The sequence below is a fragment of the Panulirus ornatus genome, chromosome 48 (genome assembly GCF_036320965.1).
Source record: "Panulirus ornatus isolate Po-2019 chromosome 48, ASM3632096v1, whole genome shotgun sequence".
Taxonomy (NCBI): domain Eukaryota; kingdom Metazoa; phylum Arthropoda; class Malacostraca; order Decapoda; family Palinuridae; genus Panulirus; species Panulirus ornatus.
This window is the reverse complement of record NC_092271.1, coordinates 24,697,858-24,718,275: the sequence shown is the minus strand read 5'-3', so window position 1 is coordinate 24,718,275 and position 20,418 is coordinate 24,697,858. Positions and strand designations below refer to the sequence as shown.

The 20,418-nt window shown below is 48.8% G+C and overlaps 1 protein-coding gene across 6 annotated transcripts in view; it reads left to right on the top strand.

Annotated features, from left to right (window-relative positions):
* Nucleotides 1-20,418, top strand: part of LOC139763863 (uncharacterized) — a 240,410-nt gene that overhangs the window by 169,685 nt on the left and 50,307 nt on the right. For 2 of the 6 annotated variants that reach the window (XR_011716281.1, XR_011716280.1), the window contains exon 2: nucleotides 2,928-3,206. The exons of the other annotated variants lie outside the window; for them this stretch is intronic. The gene's annotated coding sequence lies outside the window, so the exon portion shown is untranslated. The remainder of the gene's footprint in view (nucleotides 1-2,927; nucleotides 3,207-20,418) is intronic. 6 annotated transcript variants of the gene reach the window in all.

Sequence of the window (20,418 nt, the reverse complement as noted above, 5' to 3'; positions counted from 1 at the left end):
GAGAGAGAGATGTAAACACCCCAGTGAAAGCACTGCAGTATGTATGTATGGAGGTGTCTCCACACACACACACACACACACACACACACACACACACACACACACACACACACACACACACACGATAATAGTATGTTTGGTAGCTGCTGTTGTTATCATTAAGTTTGTCAAGTGAAGCTTTCCTGTGTGTGTGTGTGTGTGTGTGTGTGTGTGTGTGTGTGTGTGTGTGTGTGTGTCTTTCCGGTGGTGGGTGGGTCTCGCACACCTCTATGGGACGTAGGGAAACCTCCTCGTGAATCATTTGACTACATATCTGGTATGCATGGCCAGGTTTCGTATATTCATGCATGGGTGTGAGAAAACTTCGTCTCCACTTCCTACAAGCACTAAATTCATCTCGAATCTTTATCAGTTGTCCCGACACATCTCAGTAGAATATTCATATACATATCTACTCCTCATGTATACCTTGCATATTCAGTTTCAGCGAGGAATGAATTCTCCATCGTCATCTGAACTTCCTCTGAAGTTCAGGAGAGCTTGCGTCCCTAGTGTTCGTGAAGTGTTTCGTGAACTTTGCTTCGGTGAAGTTTGGACCAGTGGCCTCGGGTCTGTCGTGGTGATGTCAGACAACTTCACACTGGCTTGGAGGCCACTTGTCTTCGCCCCCTCTAGCACGCTCCTTAACTGCACTCCGCGTCAGGGGATCCAATATCCCCCCCCCCCCCACACACACACATATATATATATATATATATATATATATATATATATATATATATATATATATACATATATATATATGGACTCACCTCCCACCTAGGAACCACTCCTTCGTCACCCTCACGACACACCCCTCTCTTGATTCTTGGAACCCCTCCTTTCCACTGTAGGACTCACGCCTCTACACCCCCAGGAGCTCTGCCGTCTCACCCTAAGGAACCACTTCCTCTCACATCCTTCAGGCATCATCACGCATCCCCTCCGTCAGGAGCCTCAGAGTTTTAAGCTTCTCTTTGGACGATCGCCAGCGACTACTGTCGTGTCCTCTGAGGCCATTCATTCCCAGAAGTACAACACCCATTCTACCCTTCCATTTTACGAGAGCGCCTGCATGTAACCTAGGCTACGACGTGTCGCATCTCCAGTAAGCTTCGCGGTGTCGCTCTGGACGATAAAGTAAGCCGGAGGGAACACGTCAGCACCATCGTCAGGCCCTCCAGCTGTCGCCTCCACGTCCTCCATAGACTTGAGACACTTAAAGACTCCCAGCGTCTAAACTCGAGGACATCTACACAACTTTCATTCCTCCCCATCTCACCTGTGCTTCTCCCTCGCCTGACCTTCCTCCCTATCTACCGCATCAGTTTGGTCTGATTTACTTACCGTTCTTTAGGGGTTAACACATTTATGTACCGAGAACTGTAGAGATGTTCTAGATATTTGTGGATAATGACAAACAGTTGGCAGGACTTGTTTCCACCCGCTCTGCCTTATCTCGTACATATATATCTGTCAGTCGCTCTGTCTCTTCCTCGCACATAGCCGTCAAAATAAAGTCAGGAATTGACGTTGATTTGACGTGTGTGTGTGTGTGTGTGTGTGTGTGTGTGTGTGAGAGAGAGAGAGAGAGAGAGAGGTTCCTCATTTCCCTGGCGTCCATAAAGGGTTTTCACTCCTGACGTACAGTTTTATTAACAATCTCTGAATTCCAAACACTGCCGGCGGTCCTATTGCCTCGCTCTTCTGTTTGACGGAACCAGTCGATCCATCACTTCAAAATGATGTTTATCAGTTCCGCTGTGTTGTTCGTCTGCAGGAGTCAGACCTCCGAGAACACAACGGTGCCATATTCTACGGAGGCTCAAAGACCGTACCGTCTTCGATAAGTAACGCACCGGCTGCGCAAGTGCGCCAGCGCTTCAGCGGCTGTCAGGTGTCGCCCCTTTGACCCAGGTGGCTTTCAGTCCACAAACATACAATCCCTCGATCTCACACACATACCACTTGACAACAGATAAGACAAGACGCGTTCTTCACAGCCCAAGTAGGTTTTCTTGTGATGAGCGCTACGCTACCTTATAGCCACATCTCGTCGTTAAGCATTCGTAAGTAAGTACGCGTCTCTCTACGTACTCGTAAGTACCCTCCCTCCCCACTGACTGCATCAGATAAGACCTTACTGTCTCCTCTCACAGAGGGATCTTCCACATCTAGAGCCATGGGTGTGTATTGTACTCTGCCCACCAGCTGGTAACACTGTAACGCGTCTGGGGTACGTAACAGTAACCTTTACGTCGGTGTCGCTACAGAGGACCCTCCTGGTTCTGAATACCACCTCATTGTACAGCCATTGGCGACGGTGTCACGAGTGATGCGTGTTTTAGTGGTTGGTTGGATGACCACCTGACTGGCCGATTGGTCGACTGGTTGGCTAGCTGGCTGGCTAGTTGATTGGCTGGATGATTAGCTGGTCGAATGGTCGACGGGCTGGCCGATGGGTTAACGAGCTGGCTGGATAATCTAGGGAACATAAGATAATCTTGTTAGTGCAGGTTGTGCAGGGAGTGTAGGCCGAGTGTGCCACCATCAACATTGTTTTGATGAAGGAAAGATAACAGAATCCGTGTGACTGCTGTGTTCAGGACTATACTATACGATACACGTGTCTGACGAACTGGTGTTGTATGTATGTATATCTCTAAGACTCTATTCACAGCTCTGAATGTACATATTGAGCGTACATATGACGAACATGTGAAAGTTTCAAGAGTTCTAAGAACTCTTTTTATGTAATCTCATACTGAATCTCTCAACTTGATCAATATATGTATCGTACCCAATTATTTCCAACATATACTTTCAGGTTGTAGGACCCCTATGTTAGTACAGGAAGAGGTATTGATGTGCTTTATCCTCCCTTGCAGGTTTGTGATGGTTGCGAGACGCGCCAGTGGTCAGTGTGAGGGCTGGAACCATTCACATGCCCCCTCACATGTCCCCCTCCGGGTCACGGGCCTCAGTCACTGACCCATTTTGAGGATCAGGATCTCATGAAAACCGATGAAATCACTCAGCATCCTCGAGAATGTATCAGGGATAGATAGATTGTGCTGTACACACACAAAGAAACCACTAGGAGGTCCGGTAGACAATTGATCCTAAAAGCAACAGTCTCGGAAGAGTGGATGATGATTCCAATGGAGGTAAGGACACAGAGGACAAAAAGCTAGTCAACACAAGGAGCCTGAGGTTGAATGGTCCTCTGATGGATACAGGAAATGTGTTGGATACATACACTGTGCTCCATCCAGTTAGGATAATGTATTGATACATAGCAGTAAAATGTATGTGATGGTCCAGCTTGTGATGGGTGGGGACGTAGGCCTGAAGGCCAGGGGGACTTGGAACAGTCTGTTTGACCAGAGGAACAGGAGTGATGCTCCCCACTTGTGTGTTCCACACTCGCCTCCACCTTAACCTTCACCCATGTGCCCTTGACCCACCCAATGTACATTCAGACGAATAAATGTTTTGAAATTACGATTTAGAATTTGGTCCCAGATGGAGCCGCTGGGGTGGAAAAGAACCCTCTGAATCGTCTTGCACTGTACAGACACAGCGTCAAGCCACTGCTCCCGTTACTGTCATCACACAGCAACTATAGTGTAACTTCCTTTTGCACCCACTGTGTGCCTCTATACCCACTGTGTGGCTCCTCCTGCACCCCCCACCGCCTCTCTTCTCGCTGCAAGGCTGACTTGCCTCCCCCTCCAATTGTCTCGCCTCACTACCAGTACTCGTCCTTACCGCTGGTACTACCACCACCCCACAAACCTGACTCCCTGGTTACGAAACAGCTCGTGATTAGCCCACGTCAGGGATGAGGCTGGGGGGGGGGGGGGATGAAAGGGAAGAGTGGGGGGTGAGAGGGGGTTGAGTGGGGTGACTAATGGGGAAGGGGGAAGGAAAGAATAGGAGTTGGGACTGTGAGTGGGAGTGAGGGAGTGAAAGGAATGAGAGGATGGGGGAAAGAGTCATGGGAAATGGAGACGGTATGAGGGGAAAGAGAAAGAAAGCTGGAGGAGGAGGAGGAGGAGTGAGATGAGAGAGGAGCAGGGAGAGTGTTGCGGGGAAGGAGCGATTAAGGCGCATCTCTAGATCAGGTTTCGTCCTGATGGAACCTTATGGGCGAGGTTGGCATCATCTTGGGACGAGGGAGCCATTATCTGGGGGGCAAGGGTGCCACCATCTGGGTGGGGAGGAACCCATCCTCAGGGGACGAGGGACCCCATTATCTGTGGACACGAGATCCGCCATCTGTGGACGAAGAGCCCATCATCCTGAAGACCAGGGACCCCACCGTCTAGGGACCAGAGACCCCACCGTCTAGGGACCAGAAACCCCACCATCTAGGGACTAGAGACCCCGATATCTAGGGACCAGATACCCCATCATCTAGGGACTAAAGACCCCACCATCTAGGGACCAGAGGCCCCAACCATTTAGAGACCAGGGACCTCACCATCTCGGGACCAGAGACCCCACCATCTAGGGACCAGAGACCACACCATTTAGGGACCAAAGACTACACCATCTAGGGACCAAAGACCACACCATCCAGGGACCATAGACCCCACCATCCAGGGACCATATAGACCCCACCATCTAGGGACTATAGACCCCACCATCCAGGGACCATATAGACCCCACCATCTAGGGACCACGGCCAGGTGGACGAGAGCCTCCTTCCTGCTGTAGGATAATCTTCCACTGACCTACGCCAGTGTTATCACGGTATGTGACACGAACCCGACCCGCATGTGTGCCTTCAAGCATGAGACGGTCTGGCCCTCTCGCTCTCAGCTTCCCAAACTCTATAGATCCGGGTCGGCTGTCGTCCGTACTCACACAGTCGTGCGGGTCCTCATACTTGAGACTTCAACCTTAGAAAATACAAAGAAACATGGTAGAATGACCACGTCCTTATGATGTATTCACAGTGACGAAATACACACACACACACACACACACACACACACACACACACACACACACACATATATATATATATATATATATATATATATATATATATATATATATATATATATATATATATATATATATGACACAAAGGTCTTGAATATAGTTTAAAACGTGTTTGGAGAGAGATGCAAAATTCGAACGCCTGACAATCATTACAAGTGTCTGTACTGTTTAGCATTGTGATCCCCCCCCACCACCCCACTGTATCCCCACAGTAGTATTATGCAGACATTTTCCCCTCCCTAAAGACTGTCCCTCAAGTGGAAGCTTCAGAATACTGTCTGCTCGTTGAAGGCTGATGAGCCTGCCCTTCCCCTTGAGTGCCTTCCTGGAATTGTAGGATCAGTGGCTACATTCTGCAGGGATTGCGAGACCCGGAGAGAGAGAGAGAGAGAGAGAGAGAGAGAGAGAGAGAGAGAGAGAGAGAGAGAGAGAGAGAGAGAGAGAGAGAGAGAGAGGACTTTCTAAAAGATGCACCTTCAGAAACATTGCTCAAGGATGATGTAAGAGATGAGGGCTGGATTAGAAAGCCATGATTAACAGCTGTCGGCAAAAATGTTGATTAAGATGTGTGTACGTGTGTGTGTGTGTGTGTGTGTGTGTGTGTGTGTGTGTGTGTGTGTGTGTGTGTGAGTAAAGTGCTAGGGGTAAGGTAGGCAACATTGTGAGAGCGCATGGGAAATTTACATTTGGTCTCGCCTCACACTGCGGTACAAGGGCTTCCGTTTGGTCCACAGCGCCCGATTGTGTGGTCTGAAAGGGGGCGCCTTTGTTGTACGCGTAAATCGCCTTAGTATGATCAGATTGTGGCGTGGAGACATCGCTGGGGGGGTGGTGGTGAGGCTCTTTGGTGGTGGTGGGGATAGTGAGGCTCTTTGGTGGTGAACAGTGGTGATGGTGAGGCTCTTTGGTGGTGGTAGTGGTGGTGGTGAGGCTCTTTGTTGGTGATGGGATGGTTTTTGATGGTGAAAGGGTAGGTGTGTCCCTGTGTGTGTGTGGTGGTGAGGGAAGGTGTGGTGGTGATGGTGGTGGTGAAGCCCTGTGTGACGGAGAGATGCGGGAGAGAGAGAGAGAGACGACCTCCTCATCCATCCATCTCCCTCCCACCTGAGTATTGCCTTATCCACAAACACACACACACACACACACACACACACACACACACACACACACACACACACACACACACACACACACACACCCTGCCTGTTCCCCTTTACCAACACCAACACCATTCCTACCACACCACCTGCCTCCTCCTCATCCTCTTCCTCCTCCACCTGACCCCTCCATACAGGAGTCAGGTCAGGTGTCAGTAACGTGAGCCAGGGTTACTGTGGGCCTCCCCACAGCACCCACAGCTGCAGACCTAACCTGACTCAGGTACTGTGTCTGGTGGGGATGGGGGACGCCAACCCACCGCCTCCTTATCCCCTCCCTGCCTCGTCCATCTTTCCTTAAATCCATGGCTCTCTCTCTCTCTCTCTCTCTCTCTCTCTCTCTCTCTCTCTCTCTCTCTCTCTCTCTCTCTCTCTCTCTCTCTCTCTCTCTCTCTCTCTCTCTCTCTCTCTCTCCACTTATCTATCTATCTATCTGCCCTTCTATCTTTCTCCTGTTTGCCACAGCGTGGACTTGCACACTCACTTGGCCGACCTATCTCTTACCTCACTTGGTTCTGTTTTTGGTGACCTGGCGGTGTTCCCGACCTGACTCCTTGTGGAAGGTAGGTCACGGGCAAAGGTGACGGGGGAGTGCACACACACACACACACACACACACACACACACACACACACACACACACACACACACACACACCACACATACACACTGGTCATGGAGGGATGACAGACATGCCCATAATATCATAACCTGGTCCGCAGGGACTGAGGGAGAGTGAGGTAGAGGGAGGAGGATGAGGAAGAGGAAGAGGGAGCAGACAGACAGACTGAAGACTGAGCCAAAAACAGATTCACAGTGAGACAGATATGGTCAAGCTGATATATATATATATATATATATATATATATATATATATATATATATATATATATATATATATATATATATATATATATGTATATATATATATATATATACACAGTCTTCTGACGTCCCAGGAAAGCATAATGTATTGTGTTGTGGTTTGTGCATCCAGTCACTGCAGACGACCCCGGCCGACCAGCCCTAATTTACGTACTGTCTCCAATGGTCTGTGTCCGTCCAGGGCTTCGTGTCTCCGTCGAACTTGCTGCTTGAAGCAGTACATTGGAGGTGTGTGTGTGTGTGTGTGTGTGTGTGTGTGTGTGTGTGTGTGTGTGTGTGTGTTACGAGGAGAGAGTTTTATACTTGTGTTGCCCCGTCTCTTAACTTTGTATATATGTGTACCATTTTTTCACTCCTGTGTGTGGTTATACACATACACACACACACACATACATCCCAGTTCAAGCCAGGTACCAATCTATCACCCAGGCGTAAGGGGAGGATGAACACCTAGGTTGGGTATTGGCCGTACTACCGCGCCCAGGATTCGAACCCATATGAGACCCACCCCCTATCGAGCTGGCCCCGTGCTGACCCATTACAATCACACGTGTGTACAAGATAGTATGTATGGTTGTTCTCCTCTTCACAAACAGTGGTGTAATTCGCCTTATGGAGCACTTTGACATGGGCTCATATACTTACCTCAGCCAGAAAAATCGAGGACAGAGATACAGTTGAGGGAACACAGCAGCAGCAGCAGCAGCAGCTCGACTGGTTGAGTCAGGAGCCCGGCCGCTGAGTCAGACGAAACCATTGATTAGAGGCGCCAGCTGCTGCAGCCCTTTGCCTTACTTACCCCCTTACGGTGACCAGAGTCGCCTCAGGACAGAGATCGAATTTGTTGAAAAGAATCTATCTATCTATCTATCTATCTATCTATCTATCTATCTATCTATCTATCTGTCTGTCTATCTACCTATCTATCTATCTGTCTGTCTATCTATCTATATCTATAACTATCTATATATATATATTTTTTTTCCTGAGGGCGTTCTACTGTGAGTGTTGATTGAGACACACTTAGTGTGAGGACGAACGTGAGTGTATATATTTTAACTTGGCATCTGAATTCATTCGATGAAAGAATCGAGTTGTAGAGCACTACTCCAGGTGTAGTGTGTGTGTGTGTGTGTGTGTGTGAGGTGGGAGGAGGTGGGAGGGAGGGGTTAAACAGACATTTACAAGGGTCTACTCGGGAAGAATAAACCCATCGAGGCTGGAGAAAGACCATGTGATTGGCTGATGAGTCACGTTGGAGGGGATGGCGGGAACCAACAGGGAAGTGCTTGTTAGCTGTTGTTTGATGGATTGGCTTTTAATATGGTGAGGGGAAGGAGGAGGAGGGGAGGGAGGAGGAGGGTGTGTACATACACACATGGTTATGAGGGAGAGGTGATGGAGAGAGGAGAGAGAGAGGGTAGTCAAAAGATGAGGATGGGAGGCGTGATGGAGGAGGCTGGGAGTCTGTCTTCATAAAGGGTCCTAAACACATGATAAAGGATCCTTAGGTGAGCAGGGGACTTGAATCGTCAGGAGGAGGACCCGGGCGCCGAGGTGATAAGGAACTTATAAGATGATAAGGGAAAGGAGGCAGGGCACTTCCTGGTGGGTAAGTGGAAGTATGGAGTGAAGAGAGAAGAAAAAGGACACCATTGAACATATTGATACTCTTTCTCCCGCAGAACACAGACTGTCATGAATCTCAAATGAACTTCTTTTCAAATTGTTTGAAGACATTCGACCGACCTCGGCGTCCGTGAGCCAAGGGGAGGGTCATACTAAACCTAACGCCCCATCTACTGTGTTAGTGTGTGTTGCGAGAGACTGACAATTTTGGCTTCGGCGAATTTTGCGGCATAACCGATCATAAATTCATCGTATTCATGGATTCATCCGGATTGTTGTACTTTCTTTCCTATTTACGTCCTCGTTCGGCTGGCGTATCCGGATTCACCCAATCGATGATTCCTTGGGAGGGGGAGTGTGTAGGAGGGGGAAGGAGGCTCTTATATTTACCGGGGATCCGAGGGTTGTGGATTACCGCAGTTGTAAGACGATTTCCAACTCGGTCCAGAGACTCTCTCTCTCTCTCTCTCTCTCTCTCTCTCTCTCTCTCTCTCTCTCTCTCTCTCTCTCTCTCTCTCTCGACTTCGTAAATTCGCAGTTGAGTGAACGTGCGGTGGCGCTCTGTGTGTGTGTGTGTGTGTGTGTGTGTGTGTGTGTGTGTGTGTTCCTCCTGTTATTAGTTGTAGTATTTGAATAACGATGTATCATCTGGGTGAAATTTGGTTATGGGAAATTGTGGCAGTGAATAGTTTCCTGGTTAAATTGGCTGTGAGTATGTATTTATGGCAAACTATTTAATGGGTCAGATTGATTTTGAATATTCATGACGACGTAGTTAATAGGTTAAATTGGTTATCATTATTCGTGGCAGCCTATCGAGGTAAATTGGTTTAAGATGACTGAGTTTTCAAGACATGCATGCATATACTGTGCAATATAAGCAAATCTCACGCATATATTTAGATAAATCCCCCCCCTCTCTCTCTCTCTCTCTCTCTCTCTCTCTCTCTCTCTCTCTCTCTCTCTCTCTCTCTCTCTCTCTCTCTCTCTCTCTCTCTCCTGATTTACAGCCTCTTTACAAGATCCCCGTTGCGGGGGGATTTCGGTTGGGTAGTTGGGTGGGATTTACGTGTTTTATGTTGCGAGAGTTTTGTGAGTCTCCTGCAGCGCCTCCAGCAGGAGAAGGTGAACCCATTGGCCAGGTCCTCCTACCTCAGGTTGTCACCACAGCACTAGGGAACGTCTCTGTGGCTCTACCTGCCGCGGGGCATGTAGACCTGCAACGTTTATATCTTCCTATTGTAGGACCACACTACACACAAGAGGTTAATCAAACCCAATATTTTCAGTAGAAACGAACATCAAATCAAATTAATCCATGCCCAGTATAAGTTCAGTTGATCACTATTAATCCTAACTTAGCGTTATTGCACTAAGATTAACGTAAGTGTTGAGGATTTGATTATAACAGTTAATCGCTAATCCGAAAGACCCTGAGCTGTATCTGTTATGCTTGTGTCTATCCCGTAAACACGTCACGGATGTCGAAGTCTGTTTTTACACTTGCTCGAGGCCATGTGTGTGTGTGTGTGTGTGTGTGTGTGTGTGTGTGTGTGTGTGTGTGTGTGTGATATCTCTATAGTCGTGTGGCCCCGTCACTATCTTCCGAACTATGATATGCTCTCAACATTCTCTCAGTTTCATTATTTCCAGTGTCCAAAAACCCAGTTTCACGATACGTCCTCTGGGGGGGATGTTCTGTATGTGCCTCTGTCGAGGATTTGTTCACTGGTGGCTGTTATCAAACTGGTCACCTCTTTCTCTCCTCTTTTCCATGGGGGACAGATTTATGGCCTCCAGCCTCTCACTGTAACCCAGCTGACTTAGTGCTGGTACCATCTTTGTTGTCCCCCTCATTGACGTTTTGTATGTGTGGCGACCAGACCTGAAAAGCACATTCTCGTTGTGGTCTGGGACACAATGTGACCAGTTTACTGAACATTTCCTTTATCCATGGACTTAGATGGAATACAAATGCTGTATTTTGCCAGAAGACTGTATGTCTCCCGTACAATTCTTCTGAGATGAGGTTATAACAACGGGTTAGGTACAGGGTCGACTCCCAGGTCCCTCTAGCTGACATTCTTCCAGCTTATTTCTCTCCTCGTTAGCATTCATACAGAGGCCTTCTTTCACTGTGTTTTATCCTCATTACTTTGTCTTGACTTGGCTTGAATTTCGTCACCCATGTATAAGACGAACTTTGGAGTTAGTGTAATTCCTCATGTGACTTGATACAATCCTCCTCATTCTTTATATCCCTCATGGCCCTGGCATCATCCACGACTTTATTCAGGTATGAGTCCAGTCTGTTTGGCATCTCGCTATGTAAAGCTGAAGAGGAGCAGTGGTCCCAGGTTCGAGCCTTGCGGTACGCCACTGGTGACCTCAGCCCATTTCGAAGTTTCCTCCGAGAATGCGTCCTTTGTTCCCCTCCCACTTATGTGATTTTCTCTCTATCGAAGAAGTCGTCCCCTAATTCGAGGCTGAAAATCCAGCTCCTTTACCACCCTCTTGTGAGGTGCAAATCCACACAGTCCACATCCTTGTCTTTTGTTTAGATTGGAACTTACTCTCTCGTAGAAATGTGGGAAGTTTCTAATGTATAATTTCCTTTCACTAAACCCCAATTTTCTCTCTTTTAGGCACTTATTCTTATGCAAGTAGTTCATTTTTTTTTTACTGCCTTTTCTAGTGTTTTAGAAACCACATTCATTAGAAAGAATGGTCTAGAGTTCATCCCAACTTCTCTGTCTCCTCTCTTGAACATGGGTACGACATTTGCCCGTTTCCATTCCCTTGGCAGATTACCTTCCTCTAGGGACAAAATGAACATGTCTTGTGGTCTCTGAGGCAAAACTGTACTCTTCTTCAGCACATATGGAGAAAGTGTGTCAGGACCATGAGTCGCATATGGATCATGACTCCTTAACAGTTTGGTTATGTCTTTCCATTTCCGTCAAATCGTCATTGCATCTTACTGGCGCACTACATATCTTGACATCATCACCGTGTATATCCCTGAGAGAGAGAGAGAGAGAGAGAGAGAGAGAGAGAGAGAGAGAGAGAGAGAGAGAGAGTATACAAACATGTGATGTATACTTAAGCACAGACAAAATCAGTAGAATGTGATTATAAACGTTTCTATTGGTGACAAAGTGTGAGTGTGTGTGGAACAAGGTTGGCGCACGAAATCCTGATCGTCAGTCGGTTTATACGTCAGCAACTGGCAGGCTCGTATGATGGTCGTTGGTCATGTCATACGTCAGGTCCTGGCTGGCCACCATGCCTCTGGTCACGCACTCTCCTGCCCATCAAGACGCTCTCCTCGAGACATTACCTCGATGCTGCAGATGTCGTCAATGCGGGTTGGAATTCGACCAACCAAGTGTTCAGGCGAGGACCTGCGCGGTCTACCATGAACAGATAACGTTCATGATGACGCTCCGAAAAGGCTCAAACATGGAGGAAATTACCTCCACGTACGTGTAGGAACCTTGTCAAAGAGGATTGTAGGCCGCCTTCCCCTCTCTCTCTCTCTGTCTCCCCCCGCGGGGATGAAGAGATTGAAAATAAGCCGACAATTAGTATTCATCTGTGGCAAGAAGAGCTGCTGCAAACCTTGAATGGTAAGTAAGAAACCGACCTCCTCCTCCTCCTTCCCCAGGAGCATAATGAAATACTGAGCGACTCCCGAGATCTCCCGCGTAATTGCACTCGGCATGCGACGGCCCGCCAACGACTCCCCTTCCTCCCCACCACCACCACCACCCCGTCATCATTCGACCCTGTGGCTCACGTCTGCCACGTGTCCTCACACACACACACACACACACTACCCAACCACCTAATGACCTTCTGTGCTCGCTGGGTCCTCTTTAGCGCCGCCCACACGATGGGTAGGGGATGAACAATTAATCAGCCGCAAAACTGCGACCCAAAAATATCAAACCCAGTCACCCCAGGGAGTCGAATAATTCTGGATGCTCTGTGTATCTCAAGGTCTTCAACAAGGTTTTGTGTGTCGCCATCTTACACGTGTGTTTTTTATCTCCTGAAATCTATTACTTCGACGTGAGCTTCTTCTGGAGCTGCTGCACAAAGGTAAGTGGGAGACTTTACGTCAAGTGTGGAGTCCCGCTGAGCACACGGTGTGGGCGTGGCGTGGCCATCACTGAAGACCTCCTGGCGTTTGACTGACAACCTATTGGGTGACGGGGACGAGTTGCCCCATGATCGTGCACGTCATCACTCATACTTGGCTGATGTATTTCTCTCTCTCTCTCTCTCTCTCTCTCTCTCTCTCTCTCTCTCTCTCTCTCTCTCTCTCTCTCTCTCTCTCTCTCTCTCTCTCTCTCTCTCTCTCCAGTTGTTGGTGTTTGCCCCCGAATAAATTTTCGTATATCAGCTTTCTAATGTTTTCGATACAGTATGTAAACCACTATTACTGTTCTTTATACTATGTTTTTGTTTTTGATACGGCTGCACCGGCCCTTATGAATCGCTTGAGCGCAATGTTGCGACTAATTTTTTTGACCTGACCCTTGAGTTTCAGACCATCATACCCAAGGATCATACCCAAGGACCAAGGCGTTGTGTTCAAGAGCCATAACGTCTTGTTCAAACATAGTACCGTTGTGTTCAAACATCGTACTGTCATGTTCACGGGGTTTTAAGTTGCATCTACAGCATCGCCAATATTAATGCCTCACATAGACAGCAACTCTTAATCTTTTGTTCGCCTTTAGCTGCATTCCTGAGTTATGAGTCGCTGGATCACGTCGTGCGTCACCCCAGTGGTGGCAAAAGGAGGAGGAGGAGGAGGAGGAGGAGCGGCGGTAGCGGGCGCCTCGCATCCGGCTAGACGACTCCGTGCCCAGGCATACACAAGCGAGGAAGCTTGGGCTTGGCCGGGCCGGGCCGGGCCGGGCCGGGGCGGTGTTGGGTCGCGCCTCTTCGCTACGCTATCCTGCTCAGGGAGGGATCCTGGGCTGAGGCGGAGCCGAGGATCAAGCCATCTATGGTAGGAGGGGAATGCACGTCGCTCGAGGCTCCTCTTCCCTGTCTCCCCCTTCATTTCCCCCCATCTGCCGAAGTAGATGGCGTGATGGTTCTTGGTGTGGATGATGATGATGATGATGATGTCTTCGTCAAGGGTAGGGATTCTGGGGGGTTCATAATTGGTTCTTGTGATCAGTAATGCTATACGTATGTACAAGTAAAGAACCTCTTCTCCGGTGTCCTTTCTGTCATACGGGTACTAACCCCCTTCCTGCAGTAGCTCCACGTACCCCCTCCCCTTCTCTCTCTCTCTCTCATGGCACTCCTTCCCTTCCCCTCCACCCTTGCCGGGGGAAGGCCGCCACCCCGCCCGCGGCTCCATCCCTTCCCTCATCACTATCGGCAGCAGCTCAATGGTCTGCCCTCAGGGAGAGGCTATGGATATCAAGGAGCTTTAGAAGGTCTTATAACACAGGGCAAAACTATGGCGGGTTTTGGTGTGACGATATTTTTTTTTTAGGGTGTGGCGATATTTATTTTGTCGTTCGTATATCTGAATGTGTGTGTGTGTGTGTGTGTGTGTGTGTGTGTGTGTGTGTGGTGTTGTACTTCGTCATTCAGCACCGCCACTACCTCGCCCCTGTAGCTCTGTGAATTCAGAAGTACGTCTCCTTGTACTACCCTCTTAGGGTTAGGTGGGGGTGAGGGTCGCACCAGCGTGCTCCAGGGTCGTGCGGTCGTGCTCCAGGGTCGTACCACCGTGCTCAAGGGTCGTGCGGTCGTGTTCCAGGGTCGTACGGTCGTGCTCCAGGGTCATATACCGTACGCAAGGGTCGTGCGGTCGTGCTCCAGGGTCGTGCGGTCGTGCTCAGGAGATCAAAGACAAACAAAACCTACTCGAAATTCTCCCCCTGAATACAGAAGGCCTCCACCAGCGACCCCTCGTGAATACTGTGTACTGCCAGGTGTTGGTGTTGGTGTTGTTGTTGTTGTTGTTGTTGTGTGTGTGTGTGTGTGTGTGTGTGTGTGTGTGTGTGTGTGTGTGTTGATGATTATTACACAGAGTTTTATCTACTGTACGCGTCAGTGGAACTTGTTTTGATAAGTTTAACTCTGAGACATCTGCCCGTACAAAATGTCCCTCATCTCCAGCAGTCTTCAGCCATCAACAGAGTTATCAAACTTTGATTTAAACTTCATTTCAGCCACGTTTACGGTTTCCTTAGTGTTCCGGCCACATACCTAGACGGACGTAAAAACCTCATTTGCCGCCTCGAGAGAGTTTGGCCTGAGTATAAAATGTAAATTGAAACATTCTTTTATGGTGATTGAAACTTGCGGGGCGAGGCCACGCTGGAGAGGAGCGCAGCCAGGCTGTTATGTTGGGAAGGAACCTGGTCAGAGGGTAGTATGTTATTTTGTTGTTATTAAACCCCCTTAAGCACGGCGGTACGACCCTTGAGCACGACTGTACGACCCTTGAGCACGACGATACGACCCTTGAGCACGACGGTACGACCTTAGGTTGTTGTGGCTTGACCTTTGTTTGACCTGGTCTATCAATAATCAGATGACTGCTCAGGCCATCGTGCCTCAACGGTCTTACATTCGTGCTCAAGGGTCGTACCGTCGTACTCAAGGGTCGTACCATCGTACTCAAGGGTCGTGCGTCGTGCTCAAGGGTCGTACCGTCGTACTGAAGGGTCGTACCATCGTACTCAAGGGTCGTGCGTCGTGCTCAAGGATCATACCGTCGTACTCAAGGGTCGTGCCGACGTGCTTATGGGTCGTACCGTCGTGCTCAACAGATTACTGATTTCTAAGACACATTATCAGAGCCAGAAATTATGCTTTTCTTTTTTCCCCAACTTGTTTTTTTCCTCAGAATCGCCACAAAGGAAGACGCGTCATCTTCTCCAGGAAATCTCCGAATGTGTTGCAAGTTGTGGGAAACATGTCTGGTCCGTCAGGGATTATACTGGAAGACAGATAACAAAGTTGACTTGAAAAGTCCCTCCTCCCCCTAGTCCCCATTCTCTCTCTCTCTCTCTCTCTCTCTCTCTCTCTCTCTCTCTCTCTCTCTCTCTCTCTCTCTCTCAGACGGTCCACACACACACACACACACATGACACACAGAGAGGACATCCTGCACAGCCAGAGTATGTTGACGCGTGCAGATAACCTGGACACACCTTTACATCAAGAGAGTGTGTGTCCTTGTGCTCAGTTGGAGTGTAAACACTCGCGAGCGCCACCCGTCTGGGAGACTCGTGCCTCCAGTGGTGGTGCTGCTTGTGTTTCATGAGCTGAGTTGCGTGCGTCCGCCTCCCCGCTGGACGCAGGAGAGGTGTGTGTGTGTGGGTCTCTGTATGAGGACGAGGAGTTATTGTTGCTGGACCCCTTGAGCGCGACGTTGCGACGCCCAGGAACACAACAGTATACTACCCTTGAATGTGACGGTACGTAAGTATAACGCGGCGATGCGATCCTAGGGTACGACGGTACGACACTTGGTGATGTGGTAGCTTGGTCTTTGACGGTCGTAACATGTGCTCAACGGTCATACCGTCGTGCTCATGTGTCATACCTTCGTGCTTAAGGGCCGTATTTTCGTGGTTGTTGGTCGCACCGTCGTGCTCAAGGGTCATACCGTCGTGCTCAAGGGTCGTACCGTCGTGATCAAGGGTCTTATCGTCGTGCTCAAGGGGGAGAAGCTAGAAAACTCAACAAGTTTTCTCATTTATCGGCTCTGGAAGACTGCTGAGTTAAGTTACCCTTGTACTTTTTTGTGTGTGTGTTTCGAGTTAATTGCGAAGTTGAAACGCACAGGGATCAAGTAAATCCCTGTAATCGCCCGCATTCCCTCCAGACACAGGATAAAGTTGAGAGTCCAGTGGTGGAGTGTTGGCCAGCTGGCTCCTAGTAGCGAATCATGTCAAGGAATCGCCAGGGCTAAGTCGACTGTTTTCAAGCTGTGTGTGTGTGTGTGTGTGTGTGTGTGTGTGTGTGTGTGTGTGTGGTGTTCGCTGGCGGGGGGAATATTTGATATAAAAGATTTAGTTTCAGTTTGGATGAGTGAGAAGTTGGAGACGTATGTTATGTTCTGAAGGGAATGGTTTTCATTATGTTTATTTTAAACAGTAAATCTTAATATGATTGAATGAGAAAGTGATATTCTTTTTTTTTTTCGCTTGGACTAAAAGTGATTTGAAAAGTATTTGAATCATGTCTTTTCACATTCGAAATATCTTGGAAGATTTCATTGTCCTTGACCTAGCTGTAGGGGTTGCAGACTTGCGAAACCATCGTAAGGTAAGGTAAGGTAAGGTCCCAGACCCAGCTGTGGGGGTAGAAGACCTCCCAAGCCATCGTAAAGTATACGTAAGGTAAAGGAAGGTTAGGTAAGGTATACGTAAGGTAAAGGTAAGGTAAGGTAAGAAGTCTGTCTTTGGAAAGCAACTCAAACAGTGACTTGTGTTTGTCCTTCTGTACCGCGCAAAGAAACCTGGCACAACGAAGCTAACAGACAGGTAAACACACACACACACACACACACACACACACACACACAGCATACAGACGTACAGACACAGGGAAACGACGGTACTCAACGCTTCCAAATTAATTCCTAAAATATACCAGTCAAGAGAGGCAACTGTGGGGCAGGCGCGGAGAGGCCGGGGCAAGAGAGAGAGATACTCCCGGCGTGACTGATGGGTGAATATCACCGGTAATTATGGGGGTTTTCGCACCTGAATGAAAACTGCCTCGTTGCAGAATGTCTCCTGACGCGTCATCAAGTGCTTGTCTGTTGTGGCTCCTGGCAACCCGGGGAAGGGAAGGTGGGGGGGGGGGGGACTTACTCATGGCAGGGTGAAGGAGGAGTGTTGGGGGTTTGGAGGAGAGAGGGGAGGGGGGGTGTTTTCCATGGTAGTTGGGGTGGGGGGAAGAAGAATGCATTTGTAATTGTGATAATCATTTCACAATCATGATGATAATGATGATAATATTAACGGTTTGTTGAGTTATATTCAGCCCAAGGCTGGGGTTGTAAAACAGGAGGAGAGAGGAGGGTAAACAGAGAGTGTTTACACAAACACTGGTGTGGCTGTCTACTGATCATTATTGACAGTCTTCACAAAGGTGGAGACGGGGCTGTTCTCGTAGTGTGTACGACCTGGGATGGGTTCGATGCAATTGTGGTGCCGAACTGCAGCCCTGGGGACGAGGGATCTCTGATGCCGGGAGGTGACGGTAGCGGAAGTAGTGCAGTAGCATCGTCAGGAAGATGAGATGGTTGGAGAGCGTTGGGAGGAGCAATGTGTTGACCGCCTCTTGATACGTGTTGTAAGAGGGACCCAAGATGATCTTACGCGACTCTCTCTCTCTCTCTCTCTCTCTCTCTCTCTCTCTCTCTCTCTCTCTCTCTCTCTCTCTCTCACCTTTCCAGCAGCCCCTGTCATGTGGTGGATAAGGGGGGAGGGGGGAATGAAGACCAGGCGTGGAGGGAGGCATAAGTGAGTCGGGTCAGAACGAGAGTTGTGTAAATGTTTGTGAGTTTAGGCCCAACGAAGTGAAAGAGAAAGGTGTGTCTGCGTGCGTGATGTGATATGATGAGATATGCTCTCTTCTTTTTTTTTGTAACTTGCATTTATGAACTTCGTCTCTGCCACCATAACACAGCTTGGGGTCCAGGCAGCTCTATTATTTCTTTGGTCATGATCAGTCAGGTTGTTTGAGACCCGCATGCCACCATATTCCTCTCAGTCTGGCTGATCAGGCGCAATTCTAAAGACATTTGTTCTGAGGATCATTGAATATCTCCACTTGAATATCTCCTCGTCTTGCCCCTGTAGGATTTTTCCCTCATTGTAGAGATTGTGATACATTCTCTTCGCCCCAGGGGAGAGAATCGGTAATTTCAGTCGTTCCCAGCAGCTCTTGTGTGATCCAGAGTCCTTCCGACTTGTGAATTTATCTCAGAATTTCTTCTTTTTTTTCTTGACTGATATTTCGCCCGGCTCGAAGAAGTAAAGAAGCAATGAGCTCGTTTTTGACATTATACCCAAGGGTTGTGTCGTCGTGTTCAAGGGTCGTACCATCATGCTTCAAGGTCGTTCCATCGTCCTTTAGGGTCGTACGGTCGTGCTCACAGCGGGAGGTCGGTCACTCACCAACGGTGCCACGTCAGGATGACATGGTGGAGGGGCCCCAATAAACCTGTCCACACCCCCTCCTCCCTTCTCCTCCTTCTTTCCAGCTGAGTGCCTGTATTTCCCAACTGCCTCGTCCACCTCACCAGTGGCACCCTGATGCCAGCAAGAAACGTTAACACCGTCTCATAAGGCAATCCTTACAGGACGCCGTTCAGTCTTCCCACTTCTCACACAGCATCTGTCTTCTGAGGAACCATTTGTAGGTGTATCCGAGCGCCCCTCCCCTCCCTCGTAGCCTCGTCGTAAATCACTAATTTGCCGGAGGTGTGGAGAGGGGCTTTTTTTTTTTTTTTTTCTGAGGTTCCCGTCTCCCTTCTCAGCAGGTAAGGAGGAGGAGGAGAAGGCGGAGGGAGGGAGAGGGAGTTGCATCTGTGATACTCCCAGCCTCCATCGGGAGCAGCAGTAGTAGCCATAAAGAGAAGATCTCATCAAGGGGGAAGGAAGGAAAGGACAGGGAGGTGTGGTGTAGTATACAATAGCCCCGGAACCAGACATTGTGGCTGGTGGTGTTAGTGTGAGTGTGTGGGGGAGGATGTGTGTGTGTGTGTGTGTGTGTGTGTGTGTGTGTGTGTGTGTGTGTGTATAGCCTCTACACGCTACCACGACCCCAGAAGTCTTCACCACATCACCACGGTTGATAGTCATCCACACACACCATCACCCCAAGTAGCCACCACACACGACCACCCCTTTTCCCTTACCTACACTACACACCCAGTAGCCTATCCCCACGCTACCATCACTCCAGTAACCTCTCCCCTCCTCACCACCACCCCAGCACACACCTTGCCTGCCCATGACACCAGGTTGGCGGCTGGGGTATTGATCAGTGATGTAGGAGGGGGACGGACCTGTCCGGTGAGACACCACACGAGGGGAGAGGTAGAACAGGAGTGTAAGGAAACGGACCAATATCCTTGAGGGAGAGGGACGGGGAGAGGGCGTGGCTCCTGCCCAAGGAAGACGGCCACCGGTGTTCCGCCCCTGGTGCTGTGACGTAGGAGAGAGAGAGAGAGAGAGAGAGAGACCTTTGTATCGCGTGTAACAACCAAGATTGAATGTCATTCATCCTGGTATAACCAGACTCGAGGGATTTTTTTTAAATATATATTTATGATTCCTGTGTGATTTTGAACAAAGTTCGTGAAGACGTTATAAAAGATAGTGTCTCGGTTAGATTAGGTTAGATTAGCTTAAGCTAGCTTAAGTTGTGTTTGATTAGGTTAGGTTAGGTTCTCCTCGGGCCTGACTTGTCTCTGGTTATATAGCTGAGTTGAGAAGGGCGTTTGATCCATCATTCTGTTTGAGTTGTCACTCTGCATCATTCCTCCGTAACGAGTGATGAGATTTGCCTGGGTCGCCGTGATATACAAAGTCCGAATCTCCATGTGAACAAATCTTTAGGTGAAAAGTCAGTTGGTGGAGCGCTTGACCACTGATACAACGGGCTGGTGCATTCAGCAGTCTATCTGTATACA